The sequence below is a fragment of the Alnus glutinosa genome, chromosome 11, assembly GCF_958979055.1.
Source record: "Alnus glutinosa chromosome 11, dhAlnGlut1.1, whole genome shotgun sequence".
Lineage (NCBI taxonomy): Eukaryota > Viridiplantae > Streptophyta > Magnoliopsida > Fagales > Betulaceae > Alnus > Alnus glutinosa.
The window spans coordinates 18049658-18055593 of NC_084896.1; the positions used below are offsets into that span (position 1 = coordinate 18049658).

At 36.4% G+C, this 5936-nt stretch overlaps 1 pseudogene; it reads right to left on the bottom strand.

Annotated features, from left to right (window-relative positions):
* Positions 1-380: 380 nt before the first annotated feature.
* On the bottom strand, positions 381-5666 carry LOC133882139 (ABC transporter G family member 1-like; annotated as a pseudogene).
* Positions 5667-5936: the final 270 nt, after the last annotated feature.

Sequence of the window (5936 nt, forward strand, 5' to 3'; positions counted from 1 at the left end):
CTATAATGAAGAACCTGGGAGAAAGGAAGAGAAGAATACTAAGAAACTACACGTATATTGAACCGAGGAGAGAATCCATGAATTATATTCAATTTAATTCACATTGCCAAACATGTTTCTTCAATTTTTTCTGTTTTTTTTTTAAACTTTTTTTTTTCACCGTATTCACAATCTTAAAAACAATAAAAAGGAACACGAAAAATTGCATATCCAAACGAGTTAAATTAATGCCTCCCATATATTACATTTTTATAGGATTTGATGCTACTGTTAATGAAGGGATACAACCTTGTGCCAAGTTGTTTCCCTCCTGAAGAGTTGCATCTCCTCAAACTTGATAACCTTTACAGAAGTTTTCACCATTCATAAAGATTAAAGAGTATAAGAATATCCATCATCGTTATAGTGTGATGACCCCCATATTCTTATTTAAGTAGTCAAAATACATTGTTTTCTAATATTACACTTGCTAACCAAATTTACACTATATATTCTCTAATATTGAGTTGCATCGATCTCCTCAACATTATTTGCTAATATTATTACCCTTTCATCAATGCATTCTTCTACAAATTCTCCCTATGTAAAGGTGTAGCAGAGGGATTTATCATGACCGTTGCTGTTTGCTTCGGAGGCACCGACAAGAAAGCTCTTAAAGCAGGCATGATCTTCTCATTGCTCTTAATGATAACCAGAAACAAAATTCGATACAAAACTACCATTCCCAACAAGATAGCAAGATCCACCCACTTAGAGTAACCCCTTTCCATTTCCCACGTATCCCTCAAAATTTCTTCACCGGTAACTATGCGTGGCCCTCTGACGGGGTTGCCCGGAAAGGTTAGCCCTTCAAACTCGTTCTTGTACATCCCTTGGTAGGCATACTTGTGGAAAGCAATGTAGTAGAATGGATATTTCCAAACTGGCTTGGGCATATCGTTTGGCAATCGGAAGAATCCACCGGTTAAAAGCATGAGCCCTTGGATTCCGGCACCCGTTATTATACCCATTAGAAAATTAGGCACGAGGCTTGCAACAATCATCATCAGGCTCTCCACCAGCATCATGCAAACAAATAGCACGGCAACAAAGTATATGAAGTGTTCAGCTCCTTTGTGAAGTCCAGGAAGGTAATAAGCAATTGCTCCGGGAATCAATGAAATCAATAACAAGTATGGAACAGCAGAAAATGTGTTGCTGATTACATATGTAATTGTCCCATAATGCCCATTTAATCTTTCTCGTTCAAATTCCTGGATATTTGAGAGAATAGAAAACATTGGTAACAATTGATAATGATATGCGCTCAGAAAAATATGTACAAAATACAATGATATGATTAAATCAACTGCTCATAAGTGTGCATATATTGAGAATAAGACACTTCCGAACTGCCAAGGGATTTACAATCATAACCTCGTATACTGAAATTTTCGATGTTGGTTTTCCATAATTCAGACTATTTTAATTTCAATCCTACCGTAAGAGGTTTGCATTAAGTCAAATGGCTAACAAGTGAAATGCCTTTCATATTCTTATGTAACTTATAAAAATACAAATTTGGCAAAAAAAAAAAAAAAAAAAAAAAAAAAAAAAAAAAAAAAAAAAAAACGGACCTGGCCATGGGTTATCAAATGAGTTTTTTTATTTTTATTTAAAAAAAAAAAAAATTAAGAAGGGGGATGTTTTGGCATTCTGGCATCCTCGGTTAGAATTTAACAGAAAATAAACAGATGTGTAAATTTGAAAGGACCTGAAACTTAATAATTCAAGAATATAATTGCAAAACTTTTGACAGTTTGAAAGTAAGTGAAATTTCCCATAAATTCTTGGATAAAATCTATGTGCTTAAAATTGATTAATGGTTCAACGATGAGTAAAACACAACAAACCTTCATGTCCTCCACGAAAGAAGGGAATCCACCAATGGTCATGAAAGTTAGGAATGTAGCTACAAACATGAGCAGTGAACCTCTTGCCTGAAAAAATAAAAACGTATAATGATTAATTTAGCTTTTTATGTGTTTGGCAAATGAATTTTGGAAACAAAATATGATTTTGATTCAACTATTTGAAAAAATAAATCATATTTTATTCAATTTTTTCTAAACAAATCATATTTTATTCAACTTTTTTTTTTAAAAAGTCAAACCTCGAAACTCGCAAACAAAATAAAAATTCAATTCTGATTTCAAAAATTCAACACTCAAACACACCATAGTGATCCCAATCTGTACATACTGATCGAATCCGGCCTCTATGCCACATGTGTATAAGTGGGGTCACAATTTTTTACACGACCCACAAACTTGATATGAAGTCAACATAAAATTAATGGGTTAGGGTTAAGGAGTTTAACTCATTTAATTAAATGGGTTGGGTTAGATTATGGTTGATCCATATAATTTTGTATCCATGCCTCGATACGATGTACGTAAACTCAACATGTGGCATAAGGGTTAACAATTATTAATACTACTCGTGAACCCAACATAAACCCAACACGAAATTAGTAGATTAGGGTTGACAGATCTAACTCGTTTAATTAAATGGATAAGATTAGGGTTGATTTGTATAGTCTTATATCTATCCTCCGACACGATCCGATCCTAACACGTGAACACAACTTGCTATCCAAATATATATTTTTGTCCTGGATAAGAAATATCTCACCTGAATTGATCCATAAGTAGAACCAAGATCGTAAAAGATGGTAGCGAGGCCTAAAGCCAATGTGACATAGATAGCTAGGCGCAGCTAGTAGTAGCCTAGATCACGATACATGTTCACGAAAGACCTTCTTGTAAGAACCAGACACTGAGTTATAAAGCCTGCGTGCCTTCTCTTCTTTTTCTCCAGTACTGCTCCACAATCCTGAAACCGAGACGTCAATTTCAGTCTTTAATTTCTTTTTATCTTTATCTGTGGAAAGAAATTAAGCTATAAAATTAATTGCATGCAGCTTAATTATTACTTGTTTACATAATTCAGCTACTTGTCTTCCAACTTGTTGGTACGCCTCAGAGGATTTATATGACTTTGTAAGAGTGACAATTGCTTCCTCTGTGGGTGTTCTTCCATCTACACCTTGCTCAAGATCCTGCAAGTAATTCAAATAAAAAAAAGAAGAATTTCTTAGATTTCTAAGGAGATTGTTTTCTAGAGATATCATATCAACATGCTACTTAACATATTCCCATACGAGATCAGAACTTCAATAAGACTGAAAATATTCTGAAATTTCCCTTACCTTATCAAAATCCTTGTTTATGGTCTTCAAGAAGTGATCGGATGGATTTTGGAGAGTCGGGCAGGGAAAGCCATTGGAAGCGAAAAACTACATTAAATTGAAACAGGGGAAAGTTTATTTACATATTCCAATACCAAATGTTTATATACTTTGTACACATAAACATATATTGTTAGGAATTGGGCCGACAGGCTGACTGAACTGATCTGATAAGCCATAAATCAGTCCGAGGCCCGGTTCCATTGTGCCATGTGTAGCAGGAAATCAGGCCGAATAAGCAGTGAATTGTGCTCCAAGCTAGATAATCATCAACCCCACTATGCCAGATACAATCCTACTTTTGGGGCATTTGGATCCTCTTCAGTTCAGGTGAACCGGAGAGGAGGCGGTGAGTACAAATATGAGAGTAAAATTGTCCAAAAAAATATAAAAGGATAATTTTGTCCTCATGTTTGTACTGACCGATTCCTCTCTAGTTGAAGTGAATTGGAGAGGATCCTTATCCACTTTTGTGGATGTGGGATGCTTAAACTAAGGCCATCGTGGAAAATAACCCTAGGATTAGGGCGGGCGGAACACAACATGAAGGTCAATCAAGGTTAAGGGGACTTTTGGCTCAAAACTCAAAACTCATACTTAGTGCATTCATCTCTCTTTCAAGCAATATTGACTTAAACATTGGAATTATTCTCCGCCAACATCTATCGGCAGGCTCTACTGCTTACGTTCTTTCTTTTCCACCGATGTAAATTGGTCCAGCATTTGGCACTAGAAAACTGTTGTTAACATATATATATAGAGAGAGAGAGAGAGCAGAGATACTTGCCTCATTGGCTAGAGAAGCAGGACCAAAATATACTGTTCTCCCGGACGACAAAAGGCAAAGATTGTGGAAAAGCTGGAAGACTTCACTGCTGGGCTGATGGATGGAAGCAATTATGGTCCTTCCAACTCCATCCATTTGATCCAGCCTTGCTATTCTGCTCATCACATAATATGATGCTGCGCTGTCGAGTCCGCTCGTTGGCTCGTCGAGAAAAAGAAGCTTGGGGCGTGTGAGGATCTCTATGCAGATGCTGACTCTTCTCTTTTGCCCACCACTGATGCCTTTGGCTCCCCACCCACCAATTCTTGTGTTCATGGCATCCTGCAACCCCATTTCTATTATTGTCGAATCGGCTCTCTCCTTCTTCTCTGACTTGGACATGGAGTCCGGCAGTTGGAGCTGAGCTGAGTAATGCACGGCTTCTCTCACCGTTAATGTTGTCATCAAAGTATCATCTTGTGTTACGTATGCCTATGGCCACCGTGGTGAAATTAAACTAATTAGCAAGGTTTTTTTGTCAAGAAGAATTGATTTAGTGATATTTGCTACAATTCTTGAAGAAATATATTTGTTACTTTATTTATTTAAAATATTAGAATATTAATCAAATAATTAAATCAACCATTTTATATAAGCTTAAGCTTTTGAAATAATTAATGATTTAACATATATGGTATAAAAGCATAATTCCTGACTTTGAACCCTGACTGAATAGTTTATCTCTATTTCAATTAAATATTTTACATGTTGAGTCTCACTTATTTAGGAATAATTTGAGTTTTTGCGTGAGGATGTATTAATTAAATGATTAAATTCACTATTTTTTATAATAGTAGAGTTACTCTTTACACCCATTCTACACTGACTAACGTGATCATGTGTTTTAAGTAGTTTTCCTTTCTTTTTTAACATGTTAAAGTTAATTCAAATACACCTGGTCAACTGGTATGAGATGATGTAAAAAATAACATTACTCTTTTTATAAACTTAAACTTTTAGAATAATTGATGATATAAATAAAAATAAAATGAAGATTTTTTTTCTTTCTCTCTTTTTCTTCTTCCTTACCGATGTCCCAAAAGCCAGCGCCTGTTTATGGCCATTGATGAGAATTTCCCCCGACTGCCTTATGTTTGAGCCTAATCTCCCTGCAACATAACATGCAAGTTATATATACATTTGTCCATAGATTTTTGTTGAATAAACATTCTAGAACAAAAACGACAATTTTACCTGCGAGAGCATCAAGGAGGGTAGACTTGCCACAACCAGAAGGACCCATTATGGCCAAGACCTCCCCTGGTCGTGCATAACCAGTCACACCCTCAAGTATTGATCTGCTACCACTCTTTCCGTTTGAAACTGTCACCCACAAATCTTGCCATGTCAGGAAAACACCACCCTCCTCCGACATACTTCTAACGGCGCTTACTCCCCCGTCACCTGCAGGCACCGGATCAATATCAATGGTTTCCAGTTCTAAAGATGCTGAACGTGGAGTTTTTTGGTTCTGGTTTTGCCCATAACGACTGGTATTTGGTTGAAGAAGGGAAGCCATGGCCAATTTCTTGCAAGTATGTGTGGAAAGAGCTGAGAAGATCAGCTCAGTACTTATAGGCAATGCTCAAGATGCATGGTATATACAGTACAGAGAGCATTTACGAGCTTGTTTGTACGTGTACGGTCAGGATTCATTTTACGACGAATGTTTTTCTCGCGGAAGAATAAAATCAAAAACTAGCAAGGAATAGTCAGCAAAACTTCATCGTCCTTTTGTCCCCACTGTAATTTAATTCGGTTGACGAATAACCGAGCGTTTGATGTGCTTGGTTTTCAATCATATTCTGACACTTGGAGACA